Source organism: Camelus ferus, chromosome 6, assembly GCF_009834535.1.
Source record: "Camelus ferus isolate YT-003-E chromosome 6, BCGSAC_Cfer_1.0, whole genome shotgun sequence".
NCBI lineage: Eukaryota > Metazoa > Chordata > Mammalia > Artiodactyla > Camelidae > Camelus > Camelus ferus.
This window is the reverse complement of record NC_045701.1, coordinates 35,629,236-35,650,031: the sequence shown is the minus strand read 5'-3', so window position 1 is coordinate 35,650,031 and position 20,796 is coordinate 35,629,236. Positions and strand designations below refer to the sequence as shown.

Genomic DNA, 20,796 nt, shown 5'->3' with positions numbered 1-20,796 from the left:
GTTACATTTTTCATCCATTTTGAGTTGATTTTCGTATCAGGTGTGAGGTAGTTACCCAACATCATTCTTTTGTATGCGGATATCCACTTATTTTAGCACAATTTTTTGAAAAGGCTATTGTTTTACCCATTGAATGATCTTGGCAACCTTCTCAAAAATCGAGTATGCATGTCTGGGGGTCTTTTAGATGCTCAATTCTATTCCATTAATTTGTATATCTATCCTTATACCAGTACCACATTGTTTTGGGGTTTTTTTTTTTAACATTTTTTATTGATTATAATCATTTTACAGTGTTGTGTCAAATTCCAAATAGCACATTGTTTTGATTACTGTAACTTTGTACTGTGTTTTGAAGTCACAAATTTTTATTCATCCAAATTTGTTCTTCATTTCCAAGATTGTTTTGACTATTTGGGGTGCCTTGCATTTGAGTTTGAATTTCATGATCTGATTGTCCACTTCTGCAAAAAAGCAGTTTAATTTTTGACAGGGATCACACCGAATCTGTAGAACAATGCGTTCTAGTGCCGTCTCAAAACTCTGAACCTTTCGATCCATGAATACAGTCTGTCGTTGCATTTATCTCTTCTTTAACTTCTTTCAACAATATTTTACATTTTTTAGTGCACAGTTGTACTTCGGTTAAATTTATTGCTAAGTATTTTGTTTATTTTTATGCTGCTTTTAATGAAATTGATTTTTTAATTTCATTTTTGGATTGTATGATGCTACTGCATAGAAATACAACTAATTTTTGTTTATTGATCTTGTATCCTGCAACTTTACTAAACTTATTTATTAGCTCTGAGTTTGTATTTTGTGTGTGCGCATCTGGTTCTTTACAATTTCTCTATAAAAAGCATATTATCTGTGAATAGAAATAGTTATATTTCTTTATTTTTATCCAGTTGACTATTTCATTGTAGTGCCTAATTTGCCTCGTCATAATTTCCCTTTTATAATGCTGAATAGAAATGACAAGAACAGATATCATGTCTTTTTCCTGACTCAGTGGGAAAATTGTCCTTTTATCATTAAGTATAACATTACCTGAGGGTTTTCCATAGATGCTCTTTATCAAGTTGAGAAAAATTCCTTCTATTCTTAGTTCCTTCAGTATTTTTAGCATGAAATGATGTTGGATTTTGTCAAATGCTATTCTATATCTTATGAAACATTCATCTGTGATGGTTGCTGGGTTTTGTTTGGTTTTCTCAGATTTCTCCTGTGATTTCTTCTTTGATCCACTCATTACTCAGAAGTGAGTTATGAGAAGAATAATATCTTTCCCTCAAAAAGATATGTTGAAATCCTAACACCCACTTTCACAAAATATGACCTTTTTGAAAAATAGGGCTGTTGTAGAGGTAATTAGTTAAATTAAGATGATATCATTCAAGAGTAGGGTGGGCCCCTAATCCAGGGTGTCCAATGTCCTTATAAGAAGACAGCCATATGAAGACAGACTCGAGAGAGAGAATGCCTTGTGACAATGAGACATTGATTGAAGTAATGTAGCTGCAATTAAAGAAACAACAAAGATCGCCAGAAAATCACAAATCACTAGAAAGAGCCAAGGCAGGATTCCTCTACTGGTTTCACGGGAAGTATGACCCTGCCAACACCCTGATTTCAGACTTCTAGGCTCCAGAACTGTAAGACAATTACTTATGTTGTTTTAAGTTTGTGACAGTGTTACAGCAGCCCTAAAAAGCTAAAATAGAATGTGTTGTTTATTTACTTACAGCTTTATTAAGGAATAATTAACAAATATAATTGTATATACTTAAGTGTACAACATGATGATTTGACAGATATTATGCAATAATTACCAAGATCAAGATAATTAACACATTCATCACCTCACATAGTCAACTCACACACATGTGTCTGTGTAAGCATGTCTGTGCGTGTATGTGTGGTAAGAATACTTAAGATTTACTCTCAGTGGCTTTCCAGTATACAGAGCAGTGTTATTAACTATAGTCACCATTCTCTACATTAGATCATCAGAACTTACTCTTATAACTGAAAGTCTGTATCCTTGACCAACATTTCTCCATTTACCCCTCTCCCTCATCTCTGGCAACCACCATTCTATTCTGTTTCTATGAAACTGGGTTTTTTGTTTGGTTGTTTGGTTTCAGAATCCACACACAAGTAATAACCATACAGTATTTCTTTCTCTGTCTGGCTTAATTCATTGTTGTTATTACATACTTTTGATGCATTCACCTTTTTATCATTATATAATGTCCTTCTTTGTTTCCCATACCAGGTTTTGTCCTAAAGTCTCATTTGTTTGATATTAGTATAGCCACACCAGCTGTCTTTTAGTTACTGTTTGCACAGAGTATCTTTTCCCCATTATTTTACTTTCAACCTATTTGTGCCATTGAAAAGAAAGTCAATCTTTTATAGATAGCATATAGTATATTCATCCAGTGGTTGCAGTGAATAAAAATTACTCAAGAACATTTTATATTCAATTTTATGAATATCTGTATTGTTTGTTTTCATCTGCATAGATTACATTTATAGTAGAAAAATTAAAGATGTTTTTATTAAAATAAGTAACTTACAAAACACAGCAAAAGATCAAAGCAAGGTAAAATACAGAAAGCAAATGTTTGGAAATAAAGAGAAAAAGCATGGCTACAGGGTGGGAGCAGCAAAGAATATGACAGATGTTGGGACCAAATGTTCACATTAAAGCAGGCATACTCTGTGGTTGAGTAATGCCAGGGGGAGACTTTTGTGGGAGTTTTCAAAAGTAAATTTTTGGAAGTGTGAACAGATGTGCCACCTGGCCAATAACAATGAGAACTTACTAGTTACAGTGATTAAAATGATGGACATATGTATTCTATACCTATAATATATTAGTACTGATGTCAGAAATTGTGTTACGCATCTGTATATGCATTTTTTTCAATCCATTTCATAACTGTTAAAGATCTTAAGGATATAGGTTAACTTAAAACTTTTGAAAAATGTTATTCTACACAGGGAGAATTGAGCAGATACAATTTTCTGACATTCTTTCCTTGCATTATGATATAGTAGCAAAATAACCCTGGGGATCCTTAAGGAAGAAAAGATACCTGAAAGTACATGTATATTGACTATCTCTCTAAGGAGCCAGATGTTTTGTTCTTTCTGCTATAAGGTTGCACTCTTGATCTCATCCCTGCCATTTAGTATGTTGCCACAAAGGATGTCTCAGATTAGTTTTTAAGAAAACATTATCTTTAAATTTATTTCCTGTATGTATTAATTGGTAACACTTTTTAACTTTAGAAATTAAAGGCTGGTGGACATAGGACAGAAGTCTAATATGTTATCTGACACTTAAAATTTCCTGAAGTTTGTCTCATAACAGATACATAATTATTAGGAGAGAAAATGTGTTGTTGATTTTTAAGAAAACTTTACAGTGGGAAGTTTTACTTTTAAAATTATGGAATACTTAAAATACATTAAAAATCACTGAGCAGTAATATGACAAATATTCATTTACCTGTTATTTTTAATTAACTATTATAACAATATTTACTTAAGGTTTTTTAAGCAAAGAAGTAGAACATTACAGCAAACAGTGACATTCTCTCTGGTCCTCTCCTCAGACATAACTCCCACCATCCCTAGAGAAGAACACTCTGATTATGCTTTTACATACTTACCCAGCCCATTTAAAAATTTATATGTTTACATAAATGATGGTGTAACATACACATTTTGGGACTTGATTTATTTTACTCAAAAAAATTTATTTTCAAAATCTGACCACAGTTGTGTACTTCTAGTTAAATATGAATTAAATACATATATTAATTTCTGTTTTTTCCTTAAACTCCAGAAAAATTTTAGTGAAGGAATATGCCCAAAGGACAAAAGGAATGTAAATTATGGTGACAGCAAAGAGAGTGAGCCAACAAAACATGAGTTTGAAGCAGATGGGTGAATGGTGACAATTTAGCAAATTGGAAAAAGCTAAAACCTAAGTCTGCAGACAGTGGAAGGAGGGAAGTCCAAAAGGAAGAGTTCATTCTATGAGGCAAAATTCTAGTACTGGTACCTCTGTAAGTAGGGAGTTAGGCTGAAAATGAGACGACAGGACTAAGGCTCCTGAAAGAGCTGGTTAATTTCCTCACCTCACGTTCCATCCAAGGCCCCCGAGAAGCTAACACTCCTTTACCGCTGTGCAGGGAGGAGAGCAGGTAAGGGACTGATTGCAAGGAGGCCTCAAAAAGGAATGTTTTGAGCCATGGAAGCCTACACAGTACTGGGGTGGTAAACACATGATTCTATCCATTTTTTAAAACCCATGCACGGGTATACCACCGAGAATGGAGAAAACAGCAAGAGTAATAACAGCAGTCTGATTTTAGGGTATACAGGATGGAGTGCAGACTTCGGCAAATGAGTACTACAAGTATGTAGTACAGTCTTACTGAAGAGGGTAGGGAAGAAACTGACATGGGTAACTTTGGAAAGCAGTGTTTTAACTGGATACTTTAAGATTAAATGCAAACAATTACACGTTAGTACCACAGTGTAGTTCGTACACGTTTTTATCACAGCACTTCTAAAATAACATGTGTGTTAGGATTTAAGAAATAAGTAAATACATTGTAGTTAATGGGAGCCAGATTTCTTACCTTCAGGGAAAGGAGGGGGAAAGGCTAGAATGAACCTCGTGGTTCTGACTGGATTAAAGTTGGAGACACCAATATGAACTCATGTTTACTTTAATATCTACACAGATAGGCAAATACTAACCAATACATATTCGTGGGTTAGTAAACAGCATATAATTCCTAGGTCTTTCAACTGAGAAAGCCTAGGAATCTACATTATTTCCTGTAGGAATGGTTGAGTCTAGCACTGTGAAAGGGAAAATACAGATATTTTGAGATGTCTTATATTGCCAGAAAGTAAGAAAATGCTTAAAAAAAAAATAAAAGACACAGAGCCAACCTAAAAGACTTCTCGATGGCAAAATCTAGAACAATTTGGTCAACAAAGCAATTAAAGACAGCATTATATTATACCTCAAATAATAAAGTAATGTCGATGAAGACATACTTGATATAAGTGATTGAATAAATATATGAGAGAAAAGAGACAAGTATTCCTTACAGTAAGAAATCCAAATAATATTCATAGATAATTTTTACCTCTTCTCACACACACGTGTGAGGAAACTTTAGTCAAATCTGAGGGATAGTTTGCAAAATACCTCGTCAGTATTCTTCAGAAGTGCTAAGGTCATTAAAAAACATGGAAAGAAACTAAAAATAGTCACAGAGAAGAAGACAGCAAGGAGGCTGATGCATGACCGCAGTGATGACTAAATGCAGTGTGGTGTCCTGGATTAGATTCTGGAACAGGGAAAGGCAGCAGTAGAAAGACTGGTGACTTCTGAATAAAGGCTGTGGTTACTTAATAGCACTGCATCAATGTAATTTAGTTAAAAGCATATTGCCAATGTTAATTTTTCAGTTTGGGGAAATACACTATGGTTATATGACATTAATATTAGAGGAAGCTGAGTGAAGGGTATGCAGAACACCTCTTTACTACCTTTGTAACTTTTTGGTGATTTTAAAATTATTCCAAAATAATACAAATAAAAATACTGAAAGTCGGAGTGGGAGAAAGCAGTGCTGAGAGCGGTAGTATTCAGTAGGGAAGTTAGGGATGCACTTACTGGGAAGGTGACAGTTGTGTAAGGACCTGTTTGAGGTAAAGGAATGAGTCATGTGGAAATACAGGATAGGGTAAATGTCAGAAGAGCAGCAAGGAGATCTGTGTGAGGTGATATTTCATTGCAATCATATACCTATTTTATATACCTCTCAAATCTTTAAAAATAGTGACTCAAGAGCAACTAAATGGGTATTTCTAAAGCATTTCAAATGGTACTTTAAAAAAGATTTTTTCCAATTTATTTAAAGTAAAAAAAAAAAAAAAAACAGTTCATCTATTTCTCCCCCCTCATCACCCACCTCTGACAGCCACTAATCTACTCTCTGTTTCTATGAGCTTGTTTTTCTTAATATTTATACACTTTTAGATTCTACATATAAGAGAGATCATATGGTATTTGTTGTTCTCTGTCTGACATTTCACTTACCAGAACTTAAGGTCCATCAGTGTTGTTGTTACCGATGGCAGATTTTCATTATTTTTATGACCGAATAATATTCCATTATATATGCATACAGTTCATCCATTCATCCACTGATGGACACTTAGGTTGTTTCTGTATCTTGGCTATTGTAAATAATGCTGTAATAAATAAGAGGGTACACATTAAATTTCTTTATTTTTAAACTTTCCATTACTTGCTGAGGAGTTGAAATCATATAGATTATATAAAACTATATACAGTATTGGTCAAATTAAGGGTATCTCTTTTTCAGAATGCAAAAGATGATATTGCTCCCTAGTATCATGGTGTTAACGCATTCTATACATGTAAAGTTGAAATTAAAACATTTTATAATACATTAAAAGTAACAATATTATAATTAAAGCATTAGCAGTATTGAATTGTTAACGTTCACACAAAATATATATAAGAGAAATGTGTTAATATATTAAGAGTTTTGAGTGAACACCTCTCATTGTTAAAGCATTATATTTGGTCAAGACATATAATCTGGATGTATTCATTTTTAACAAGGAAAAGCTGGGTCAAAGATTTATAAGTGACTAAGATATTTTACTAGCTAAGTCCAATAAATACATAATTGTGCATATTTTAACACTTCTGTGTTAATCTTAATGATTCATTTACTTAACTAGAGTTGATTTATAAAATGAGTCAGGGAAATTTTTTCATTAGTTGGCTGCTCTGAAAGGACCAGCTTCAAACACCACAAAATCAGTTATGAGTTAGTCCTTCTACTAAATACAGTCTACTTTCCATATCCGCAGATGTGAAAGTCACAGGTATAGAAGGCTGAGTGAATTCACTGTACTATGTCATTTTTAATAAGGAACTCGAACATCCTCAGATTTTGGTATTCGCAGGGGTTCCTGGAATCCACCCCGCCACGGATACTGAGGGATAACTGCATACAGGCATACTTTATTTTATTGCTTTTCTCTTTATTGCACTTAACAGATACTCTGTTTTTACAAATTGAAGGTCTGTGACAACCCTGTGTTTAGCAACTCTATTGGTGCCATTTTTTCAACATCATTTCCTCACTTCTTGTCTGTCACATTTTGGTAATTTTCACTTTATTTCAAACTTTTCCATTATTATATTTGTTTGGTAATCATTGATCCGTGATCTTGATGTTACTATTGCAGATAGATTATGACTCACTGAAGGCTCAGATAATGGTTAGCATTTTTAGCAATATTTTTTAAAAAATTAAAGTATGTACATTGTTTTTTGTTTTTTTTTTTTACATAAGGCTGTTGCGCACTTAATAGACGAGTATGGTGTAAACATAACTTTATATCCACTGGGAAACCAAAAAAATTCATGTGACTCAATTTATTGTGATACTCACTTTATTGTGGTGGTCTAGAACTGAACCCACAGTATCTCCGCGGTATACCTGTATGAATAGAACCATTCTCAAAAAGGCTGAATGCTGGACACCTCCACAGAGCTGTGTGTGAGTCAGGATGGTAATTGCTATATGTTGGGAAAGAATAATCAGATCAGGAGAAGAAATGCTTTAACAGCATATTGACCCACGCATGGAATTGATACAGTGTTTTAGTAACTACATAGAGATTCTTAATATTGTATATGCCTTGTTACAGATGCATGTATAATTCCAGATGCTGCAAAAACAGTTACCATGTTCTTGTTAACACTAAACTGAGTTTTCAAATTATTTTGGAAGGGCAAATTTAAAATTTGTGGATTATTGAAAACCACCAATATGAACAGAAAAAGGCACAGCTTTGTAATGAAGATCATACACACACACACTCACATACATTTTCCCTCAGAAAATTCAAGAAATGAGGGAATAACAAAAATTTGAAACACATTATTTTGGTATCGACGGCTCGGTAATTCCTGATGTCTCTCCTGACAATAACTCCGGTTGTTGCAATGAAGACTGTATGTTTGATTATTTGGATACCTGTCATGCATAACTGGAGGGTGGCTGTAAAAAACAGGATTAATCAAAGTAGGATTATAATTTTCTGCAACACCTGTTTCGACCAGCTGCCTCTGATTGTAGATTCTATTCCTCTAGTCCTCCCAAATTACACAATAAAGCAATTTAGAAATCAGTGGAGAGTCCAGTGTCACTGTGCCAGAATGGAAGTCAAACATTACAGCCGAGGAACCTTTGAGCTACCTGATTTAATTTGTTTAGATTATTGCAGAAAGAGGAGAGCAAGCAGATGATATAATGTATTGGAATAGCCCCAAGAGTTTTGTTTTAAAATTTTATACCACTTGTTTATTTTTTAAATTGAGGTATAGTTGATTTACAATGTTTTGTTAATTTCTCTTGTACAGCACAATGATTCAGTTATACATATATATTCCTTTTTATGTTCTTTCTTATTATAGGCCATTACAAGGTATTGAATGTAGATTCCTATGCTATACAGTAGGGCCTTGTTTATCTATTTTGTATATAGTAGTTAGTATCTGTAAATCCCAAGCTCCCAGTTTATCCCTTTGTTTTTTTTTGTTGCTGTTGTTGAATTCAACTTGATTTAAGAAGTAAATTTGATCACTTGTGAAGTACTACAAGGCTGTAAGTGAAGTGTGCAACACAATTTCCATCCCGAAGAAGCTTACAGTGTTGCTGGGGAAACAGTAATTTAATATTGCATTAAATATTCTGGTTCAATGCACCTAGAAATGTCAGAAGAAAACGAGTGATGAGGATAAGTAAGGAAGATTTCTTAGGTAAAGAGTACATTGTTTGTGTTTGATGTACCACACTGGAATGGGTGCAGGGCCACAGGAGAATCTCTTTGACTCCTTACATATGGCATAATTAAGGGTTCACTGTCACAAATAATTCAAAGTATATTAAATTATATGAAGATTTCTGCCATAAAATGAGCTCTATGATATATAATTTCTATTTTATGTATGTGTGTATATATATGTATGTAATAAGGTATGTAAAAGTGACAGAAGTAATACTCATTTATTTTAATTTTAAACTTTTACGTATACTCATTTAAGGAGCTTTTAAATGCCATAATGTTAAAGTGTCAATTTTCAATTTGCTTTGTTTCCTGGTTTCTTTGAGTTTCATATCTTAATTTAATTTGGAAGTAAACAAGTTCTCTCAAGTGTCTAAACTTACTCTTCTTTTGTTTTGAAATGAACCACATTCATAGTCTTCCCTATGCTTTGAAATATGGAGTAATATAATTAAGACTCTTTTAATAGGATAAAAATGCTAATTATCTAGTTAACAAAAACAATGATTGGCAAAGAGATAAATACATTCAGCCACTGAGCTAAGAAGATTTTACTTTAGCTTACTAGATTAGTATTCGGTATGGCTTCGATTATGAAACTATCCTTCCTTTTTGTTTATTATCCTCAAAGGATGAAAATGAAGAACTGTCCTTAGCATAAATGTATTTAGAATTCTTAGTTGCTCCCCATAGTCACAAGTACTGTGGACTATGAATTAAGTTAGTTGTGAATTGAAAACGTAGGATTTCAGTTGAAAATATATCTTAGAATAAAATTCAGAAAACTCAATTTTCAGCTCTATTTATTTAAAAAGTTAGATTAATAATACCATTTTAGTTGTATAAATTTTCTAGTTTGGACTTGTTTAGGCAGCATATATATAGCCTAGTTGTTAATTATGTAATTGGTTTAGGGAAAGTCATTGTATAATGAAAATAGAACTGTACCCAAACTTGTAAAACCTCTGTTCTTGGCTTTTACCTTGGTAGTCATTCAGCAGACATTGCACAGATACTTGGTGAGTGCCTTTCATGTGTAGTGGACTTAGTCAAGGTGATGTGCCTCTGTGTGTGTGTGTGTGTACTCTTGTTTCCTCACATGTGAAAAAAAACCGAATTGGACTTAAATTGCTTTAAGGTTTCTTGCATTATATAATGGTGAACTCAAAAAATAGTCGGTTTTAAAATCTTGTTGACAAATTAAATCACAATAATGTCCTATCTAGATATACGTCTCAAAAATGTTTATACTCGGATTCTTGAAAAGAGAGAGTAGTTGATTTCCACGGTAATACACAGGAAGTGTTATGTAGAATATCTGTGTGTGAGCACACATGCTCACATATAGGGTACAGTGAGGTTTAAAACACATCATTATTTCATTGATATATTTTCTTCTGGTTCTGTATTTGTCATCTATTGCCTGTACCCATAGTGTTTGGTGCTGCTAAATAAAAATGAAAAACACAGCAGATTGGCACCAATACATAGAGCTCCAACAGGAGGATCTCAACTGGACACGCCTATTAGATAGCTCATTTCTGTCTTTCTCAAAAAGTTACTTCAGAATTTCTCTGCTTTTAGGTTTTTACCAAAATATGCTGGTACTTAGCACTCTCAGCAAATCACGTATTTTCCAGTTTCAGTGAAAATTAGGATCTGTAAGTCAAGCATTTTCTCAGGTTCTTAGGTTTTTCATGCTACGCTCATGTAATATTTCTGTAACTTTCAGGTTTTTTAATTTATTCAAATTAATCTAGTATAGAATCCCTTTTTTGTAAAGGTACCCCGACAATGGAAAAGATCAGTCTTTCTCATTCCTTGAAAATTTTAGATCCTGGTCATACTCTTTTTAATACTTCCTTTTTTTGTTGTTGTTTTCTGGTATTTATTTTAATTTATGGTGGTAAAATATTCATAATATAAACTTTTATCATGTTAACCGTTTTTTAGTGCACAGCTCAGTGACGTTAAATACATTCACATTGTTAGGCCATTATCAACACCATCCAGTCCCTCTCCAGAACTATTTCATCTTCCCAAAGTGAAATTCTGTACCCAATAACACACCATTCTCTTCTCACCTCAGCTTCTGGCTACCACCATTCTGCTTTCTGTCCCTATGAATCTGATTACTCTAGGTACCTCATATAAGTGAAATCATACAATTTTTGTATCTGGATAATTCCTCTTGATACAGTATCTTCAGTGTTCTTCCATGTTGTAGCATGTGTCAAAATTCCTTTTTAGCCGGAATAATATTCCACTGTAAGTATAAACCACATTTTGTTTATTCACCCATAAATGGATACTTGGGTTTATTCTACATTTTGGCTATTGCAAATAATGCTGCTATGAACATGGGTGTACAAAATGGGTGTTCAAATCCCTGTTTTCAGTTTTTTGAGATATACCCCTAGAAGTGGAATCGCTGGATCACATAGTAATTCTGTCTTTTCTCTTTTATCATTTTCCCTAGTGACTGCATCATTTTATGTTACCATCAGCCGTGCACAAAGCATTCCAGTTTCTCCACATCCTTGGCAACACTTGTTATTTTTCACTTAAAAAAATTTAATAACAGCTATTCTAATGGATGTGAAGGGGTCTCCAACACTTTCTGACACAAATTTTGTTTTCATTGTCCATTTAGATGATCTTTTAAAATATCCTTTTATTTTATTCCAAAGATTTTGTTTACCATCTTGCTTTAGCGGTTCACTCTTAACGCTCCTCCTTATTATCAATGACTGCAACCTTGACTTGATCTTAATCTAGAACAGCCCAGTCTCTGGCCTTTACCTCCTGTCTTTCAGCTCACTCTTAGTATTCCAACTTCTAAAATCCTGTGACCATACTGGACCTATAATTTCTTGATTTTCTCATCTTTGTCCTGTCTTTAGCCTCCACACACTCACTTTTCTTCTTCCCTGTCATCAGTTTCATAGATAATCATTAATCTCATTAACAGCATAGATATTCTGCTACCTTGATCTTCATTTGCTTTCAGTTCTCACTTGACAAAGCCAAAACCCTGTAAAATCAAACTCTCTGCCTACTTTGTGACTGCAGCCAGGAAGTTAAATACAACTGAATTATAAACCTCTGACATTTCCTGTGCTCCTTCTTTACATCATTTAATTTTGTGCACTGTCACCATCTTTTACACTGTATGTTTGTTGCCTGTTTCCCCAATCGGAGCAGGCACACCATGAGTGAGGACTGGCATTTTGTCCAATTTTTTTCACTTCTATGCATCCAGGAAAGAGTGCTACAGAAGAATTTTTTTGTATATTGATGTAATTTGTCTATTCACGTGTATGAGTCATGCACTTGAAACAGATGGCACACTCAATAGGGTTAAAATGAAAATAAATTAACAAAAGGATACATTATAATGGGTGAACCAATAAGGGAGAGTGATCCAGAGATTAGCGGCCGGAGGAAGCAGTTACCACCCATAGCGCTGAAGGGACAAAGCAAGGAAATGATGTAGGTGAAGCAGTGTGGGAATTACAGGTACAGATCTGCCTGACTGTGAGAGACCTGCTGGGGCAGAGCAGGAAGGTGTACATCAGTATGCCACCTACTTCCTTCTCCCTAGTCAAGTCCCCAGCGGGTGATTTTCACTGGCAGAACCTAATCAGAAACTTGATGTGGGTGAAACAATCCTCCTGGTTGTGGAGGAGGCAGAGAAAGGTAGAGAATGAATTTGGGGGAACAAACCAAGAATAACCAGACTATCACTGTATCTTTCCAGGGGGTGAGTCTGTTCTTATTGGCCAAGTAGGACAATAAAAAACTGACTCTGAACATCTTGAACTTCTGATTTAAGGCTATATTAAAGTAAATGTATCAGAAATTATACATCTGAATGGATATTGATGGATTCAAAGTAATTGCTTTCCAGAACTGTACATTTAATCTAACAAATCATTTCTCTTCTCAAAAGTTTTGAAAATTTATTCTTGTATTTAAAAAAATCAGTTTCTTTCATCTGAATGTTTCAAAAGCACTGACTTGGAGGATAAGTTACATATTTTGTAAAGAAAGTCACAAGAAAGCAAACTAATAAAATGGGTGATCATTTCAGGAAATTATTTTTTTATGGCAAAAATGAGGGAAATTGTATTAATGAGATTGATTCTCCAAGCCTTATGTAGAAGAGATCCTTCTATTTATAATTAAACTATATTGTACAATCATACTACATGTGACACTACAGTATCCAGAAAAAAATAACCAAAATTTTAAATCACTATGTATTGACATGGCAGAGAACTCTAAAGATTTAAAGTATATTTATATGAATGTAAATTTCCAGTTTCCATATTCATGAAATTTTGACCAGTATTCCTCATCTGAAGTGTCTCTTGGTAGTCATAAGCAGAAGCACCTTATTAACCTTTTGGAATTCATTAATGAGATGACATAATTAAGCTGTGTTTTGATAATTAATTAAATATGTGTTCTCTTGGTGGTTTAACCAATGACTCTTTTAAAATAGGAAATGTTATATCTCTATCGTAAAAATATTTTCTCTGTACCACTCTTACTAAGGTAAAAAATACATTGGTCATATGGTAAACAAATTAAGGCAATGGACTTGGAATTGAATGTTGTTTCTGCTTCTTTTTAGCTGTATGATTTTGGTTTATGACTTAACATTCTCTAAAACTCAGTTTCCTTTTTATCTGTAAAATGAGAATAAATAGGAATCTATGTCTTACAGTCATGTGGGAATTAAAGTATATACTAAATGTAAAGCTCTCAGAGTATTGCCTAATTTTAATTTTGTCTTCATTTTGTGAGAAGAGCAGAATGGTAAATAGGTCCAGACTCCACAAATTTTAAACCATATAGTGCAACTGTGGAAATGCTGGTATTTATCTTCTAAATGTCCTTTCTTTCATAGTTTCAATTGGATTCAATTTAAATGACTACTAATTTTTCCCAGGAATATAAATTTAATTGGGAGAATGAGTGAATAAATTTAATTTGAGAGTAACAAATTCACTTTTTTTCATTGAATAAGTGGATTTTATTTATTTAGTATACTTTATTTCTAAATAATTTCTCTTTAAATTTACTTTTCCAGATAAAAATCTTGAGACAAAATTGAGCTTTCAAAATAAATCATTATATAGGCAGTATAACATTAAAATAGCCGTAAACTAAGAAATTACTTGATTTAGAATTTAATTTTAGTTTTATTACTTAGCTTTGGACAAGTTATGAAACATCCTGGGATTCAGTTTCTTTACCTGTAAAATAGGAAGGTGATTTCTATGGCCTCTTTTACGACTAACATGCATGGTCATTAAGAACATGGGTTTCAGATGCCGAGATATTCTAACCTGTTACCAACTTAAGTAACTTCCAGCAAATGACTTAACATATCTGTCTAAGCCCTGGATTCTTTATTTGCTAAATGTGATTAGTAGTATCGCCTATCACACAGATTTTGAGGATTAAAATGGATAATGTATATGAGGCATTTAAAATGGTTCATGAAACTTAAGTGTTTTAAAATACCCATTACAATAATGATAATATACTGATTCCATCAGCCATGACTTTTGCCTTCATTTTTTCTGTCCTCAACAAAGGATGAATTTTTTTAAAAAACTATTCATTCTGTCAGATAGCCCAAATGAAAATTAAGTTGGCGAGTTACTTTTAGGGTACAGTAGGTTGGACAATTATAATATTTTTATTAAGTGTGGGTTAATGGTCCTGAAATCTTGGTGGTTTTTTTGGATTAGTGATGGTAATGTTAATCAAATGTAGTTTACTTGATAACTGACCAGCTTTTAATTTCTTATTTCCAGTAATTGTATTTTTAGAATTACTTATTTTTAGCAAAATCATTTCATAAAGACATAAGGAAAGCAGGAGTAGTGACAGTCATTTTTTATGAAGCTGTACCTTTAGGGAAATATCCAGATTCCCTCACAATGACTGAAGGATTAGTAACTTAGATGATTCTGCTGAATGTATGATATGGTTCATGCCTCTATTTATGGATGATGACCAAATTAACCACAATAATGCAGAAAAAGTAACTTATTTCTATGAAATACATAGTAATTTTGCTTTAATTCTCTAGAAATTTTATTTTGCCTTTTTATTCTAACTACATAAATGTAGTTAAAATACGTCTATAGCTACGTTAATAACCATATGGCTCTGTAGAAGACACATATGTCACCTTCATTCATCATTCACATCATCCCTGAAAAACATGAATAGCAGTAAGTTAGTTTGGAGATTTATCATAGCTCTGGAGACACAGTGCATATATTTTGACAAATACTTATGTATAAGCTTATACATATACATAATCATACATATACATATTGCTTTCCTCCTCTCATATCTAGTATTATATCTAACAGAATCTGTTGAACTTAACAAAGGAGAATTTTATGAGATTCACCATTCTTTATAAAAACAAAAATAATCGAATTTTAGAACTTTTATTCCAAGGAACTATAAAGTTTCATTTGGTTATACATTAGCTGAATATCACCTTTATTAGGATTCCTATTTATTTTGTGCATCCTTCAATGTAACTTCTGGGAATCAGGCTTTCTTTGTTTTCTATCCTCACTTTTCAAACTAATACAAGGTTAATAAAGATGTTCACAAAATCCCATTTCTAATTATTTAGTTATCAGTACCACTGATTTCCTTGGAGGCTACCGAGCCAACTATTTCCTTTCTTTATTTTTTCATTAAATATCATTATAGTTTTTCTAAGCTCTAAATTGTATTTTTAACAATCTCTAGCATTTCATTTCTTTCAAAAGATTTTGAAGTTATACGTAGAGTTTAAGACTCTTCTTTTAAAATGGTCTGAATGTTTTAGTTAGAAGTGTAACATATGAATCTAAGAGTAATCTGTCACCTATGAAGATGTTTAACATTTTAATATAAAGACATATTGTACCTTAGATTTTTTTATTTTGAAAGCTCTGTGTGGATGGAAAATTATTCTAATTTGTAAACTCTATTTTTAGTTGCTACCTCTTCAAAATAATATAAATAACTTATCTGAGAATATATCAACTCCATACTTGATTATTTATTGATACTGATTAAACTTTCAGGGTAAATTCCTTAATATATATCTCTGTCATTATGTATGTACACATACATTTGTTTTGTCTGTTTGATGATCTCATCCCATTTTCATTATGTTGACACCTGCTGATTTTCTTTTTTTGAAGTCTACTTATATACACATGTGGTTACTTCAATTTTCTTTGATGAGTGTTTGCATACTTCTGCCAGCAAATAGGGTGTTTCTCATTCCTGGTGTCAGCATCTGGTAGAAGACAATTAGCCAAAGTTCATACATTTTGTTTAGGGGTTCCTCAGGTTCCACAGCTGTCATGCTAAGCCCGTATGCTACTTTTAAGAACTTCCTAAATTTGAGTTGCTTTTGTCTAGTCTGCTTTTATGGCTTCCACCTTCTCCTCCCATGCTCTGACAAAGGTGAAATAGTTCTCAAGTCCCATCTCTCCTCACAGGGGCTTATCACCCTTTAGATGTCTCACTAGCTCATGTATGTAATGGGCTAAAAATATTATAATTTGTAGATTATACAGGATTTTCTTGTTAGGGAGGTAACCATTTTTGTGTAGATTTTTACATCCACAGTGGAAGCAAAGATATAAACAAAAATAGTCTTTCAAAATAAAATTACACTATTATGTAATAAATTTGAATCAAGTTTATTATCTTTGTAATTTTCTATTATATATTAACAGGTTGAAGATGCTAACAGTTAAACCCAAGAAATTCCATGTTCTTAAGAGCTTCCCCATCAGTACCTTCGATCTATTTGTTAATAATATTAACAGCTAGTATATCTGAAGTGCCTACTATTTGTGGCACCATGTACATATTACATTAACTATAAGTACCCTATATCATTTTATACTACTGAAGAAGTTTGTATTGTTATCCTCACACGATATAGGAGACAAGTGAGACTTAGAATTATCAAACTTCTTGCTTATACAGCCATTAAGTGGCAGAGCTGGGATCTAAATCTGAAGGTTACCAGACTCCAAGTAAAAAATAAAGATTCTGTGAAGTCTAAAGAGGAAGAATTTGGAAAAGGAGGTCTTTGATTTGGGTTGAAGTAGTGTTTATATAGAGATACATTTATACAGTTAGTTGAGAACAGCATCTTTCTAGTAATGCAAGATCTGAGCATTTTAACTCCTGTGCCCCTCCTTCCCAGATGCCCTCAGCAGTGGCATAATAACACAATATGCATTCTCATGGATAGAGAAAAGGAATTGTAAGAAAGCTTATTCTTTATTTTAATTAATGTATTAGGAATTTGGCTTATTATCCTTTGTTTTTGATTCATTAATAGAACTACTCATGTCATTTAACTACCAAATATAGCCAATGAAGTTTTTTTAAGTAGTGATTTTTCCAACTTTTTTTGTCCACTACCTATAGTAAGGCATGTATTTTTATTCATGATCCACTTCTTCTTTAAACCTGTAAATACATATATAATAAAGGCTTCGGAAAAAAATAGTTCCCTTTTCATATGTAATACATTTTCTGCTGCATTGTAGTTCATTTTAAAAGTGCTGATTGCAAGCCACTAAATTTATTTTTTTCTTGAGATATAATTGACCTATGACATTGTATAAGTTTAAGGTATTTAGCATGTTGATTTGATGCATTTATATATTGCAATTATGATTACCACCATGGCATTAGCTAAGGCCTCTACCATGTCACATAGTTATTATTATTTTGTGTGATTAGAACAATTAAGACCTAGTCTTTTAGCAACTTTGACATTTATAGTACAGTATTGTTGAATATAATAATAATGCAGGGCATTAACTCTCCAGACTTATTTATCTACTAGTTTCAAATTTGTACTCTTAATGAACATCTCCCCAGTTTCCTTACCCCAAGTTCCTGGCAACCACCATTCTACTCTGTTTTTATGAGTTCAGCTTTTTTAGATTCTAGGTATAAGTGACTTGTCTTTCTCAGTCTGACTTATCTCACTTAGGATAATGCCCTCAGGGTCCATCTATGTTGTCACAAATGGCAAGATTTCTTTCTTTCTCGTGGCTGAATTAATATTCCATGGTATATATACAGCGCATCTTTATCTATTCATCCATTGATAGACACTTAGGTTGTTTCCATATCTTGGCTATTATAAATAATGCTGCAGTGAACATGGGATGTATTTATCTTTTCAAATTTCTGTTTTTGTTTTCTTTGGATAAATAGCCAGAAGTGAAATTGCTGGTGGTTCTTATCTGTTTTAAAAATTGTTTAAGGAAATTTAAGACTATTTTCAGTACTGGCTGAAACAATTTACACTCCCCCAGCAGCGCACAGGGCTCCCTTTTTTACAACATCCTTGGGCAGTACTTGTATTTGTGGTAATAGCTATCCTAACAGCTGTGAGGTGGCTCACTGTGGTTTTGATTTGCATTTTCCTAATGATCAGTAATGTCATCTATCTTTTCATGTACCTGTTGGCCATTTGTATGTCTTCTTAGGAAAAATATCTACTCAGTTCCTTTGTCCATTTTTCAGTTACATTTTTTTCCTTTATTATTGAGTTGTGTGGGGTTTTTTTGTCACACATTTTAGATATTAACCCCTTATCGTATACATGGTTTGCAACTATTTTCTCCCATTCTGCAGGTTGCCTTTTCATTTTGCTGATTATTTCTTTTGATGTGCAGAAGCTTTTTAGTTTGAGGTAGTACAACTTGTTTATTTTTGCTTTTGTTTCTTGAGCTTTTGGTGTCATATCCAAAAGGATCGTTGCTAAGATGAATGTCAAGGAGTTCTGTCTCTGTTTTATTCTAGGAGTTTTAATGTATTAAGTCTTACATTTAAAACTTTAATTTATTTTGAGTTAATTTTTGTGATTCAAGTTTATTTTTCTCCATGTATCTGTCTAGTATTCTCAGCAAGCTTTGTTGAAGAGACTACCCTTTTCCCACTGAGTGTTCTTGGCTCTCTTGTCAATTATTAGATGACTGTCTATGTGGAGGTTTATTTCTAGGCTCTCTATTCTGTTCCATTTTGTTTGTGTTAGTTATGTCATGTAACTACCCCTATAAAATGCCTCATATATAATTCATATATAATAATAAACTTTCCTCCTTTACTTCCTTCCTCCTTCCCCCATTCCTCCTTTCCTTTCTGTGCTTACTATTATTAATATACAGTATATATACTGTTATTAATGTTACCCAGTTTATCTGCTTAACTAATTGATCTGACTAGTGATCTGCTTGGAGAGTCTTTTTTGCTCAGTTTTTTTGTCCAGCTTTGTATCCTCTCCAAAATCTTCCCTCTCTCAATTTTCATACTGTTAAAAACGTAGGGAAAAATACTATTTTTTCTTTGTAAATTGATCATTCTTTGGTCAAAAGTAAAGTAAAAAAAAAATTTGGTGGTAAACCGTGCTTTATTTTGTTTGTATCACTGAGAAACATGCTCTATTATAAAAGTTGTTTATCCCCTAAATGTCAAATTCACATTTGCTGAGCTATTCTTAAAGATAAATTTCACAGAATAGTTTGCTATAAGTTTGTAAAATTTAGGGGAACCATACTTCTGTGTGACCTTCAATAATATGGTAATTTATTTAAATGTGCTTTACTAATTAAGAATATTTAAATAGAAGTGCACTTAAATTACTCTTACCAATTATCTATATAAGAAATTATTGAAATGATCAATTACTATAATCAACAATTATTACTGAAATAAGATAATAAGCATCTTCAAAATACCAGCTGCCTGAATTTTCTGAATGTTCTTCTTTGGGGACTTAAATTTCCTGTTAAATTTATGGACCAAAATGTCCATGCCATAACATAAACCAAAAGTCCCACTAATATTGTCACTACTTTATGTAATATATAAAAATATAATAACAAATTTCACTAATATTTTTAAGTAAAAACAATGTGGATAATGAGATAATGTGTGTAGAAATGCTTGCATGTTTTCACTAAACAAAACAAAACGAGATTCTTTTATCATATCTTTGTCAACCTTGTAAGTGTGACAACAACTGCACATTTTAAAAGATTATTTTTTACTTTAATTTTTATTGAAGTATATTTGATATACAGTATTATATAAGTTACAGGTGTACAATATAGTGATTCACAGATTTTAAAGTTTATATTCTACTTAGTTATTATAAAATATTTACTATAGTCCTTGTGTTTTCCATATAACATATTTTATAGTTTGTACCTCTTTATCCAGTACCTATACCCCAAATTGCCACTCCCCCTTCCCTTTCAACACTGATAACCACTAATTTATTCTCTATATCTGTGAGTCGTATTTTTTGTTACATTCACTAGTTTGTTGTATTTTTTAGATTGCACATATAAGTGATATCAGTAGTATTTGTAAAGACTATCTGACTTATTTTGCTTAGCATAATGCCCTCCAGGTCCATCTATATTGCTGCAAATGGTAAATTTTATCCTTTTTATGACTAAATAGTACTCCATTGTGTATGTATGTATGTGTATACACACACACACACACAATTGTTAATGTGTCTTTTCGAGTTGGTGGCAGGTTGGTTTGGATATATATCCAGTAGTGGAATTGCTGGATCATATGGTAGTTTTAGTTTTAGTTTTTCAAGAAACATCTCTACTGTTTTCCACAGTGGCTGCACCAATTTACATTCCCACCAACAGTGTATGAGGGCTTCCTTTTCTTCACATCCTCACCATTTGTTATTCAGTGTTCTTTTTAATGATAGCCATTCTGAAAGGTGTGAGGTGATACATGAGTAGATTTTTTATAATAGGAAGTTAT

At 32.8% G+C, this 20,796-nt stretch overlaps 1 long non-coding RNA gene across 1 annotated transcript in view; it reads right to left on the bottom strand.

Annotated features, from left to right (window-relative positions):
* Positions 1 to 14,013: 14,013 nt before the first annotated feature.
* Positions 14,014 to 20,796, bottom strand: part of LOC116664206 — a 260,804-nt gene continuing 254,021 nt past the window's right edge. The window contains exons 4-5 of the long non-coding RNA XR_004320601.1: positions 16,094 to 16,264; positions 14,014 to 15,169 (exon numbers count right to left, since the gene is read on the bottom strand). This is a non-coding gene — a long non-coding RNA (uncharacterized LOC116664206). The remainder of the gene's footprint in view (positions 15,170 to 16,093; positions 16,265 to 20,796) is intronic.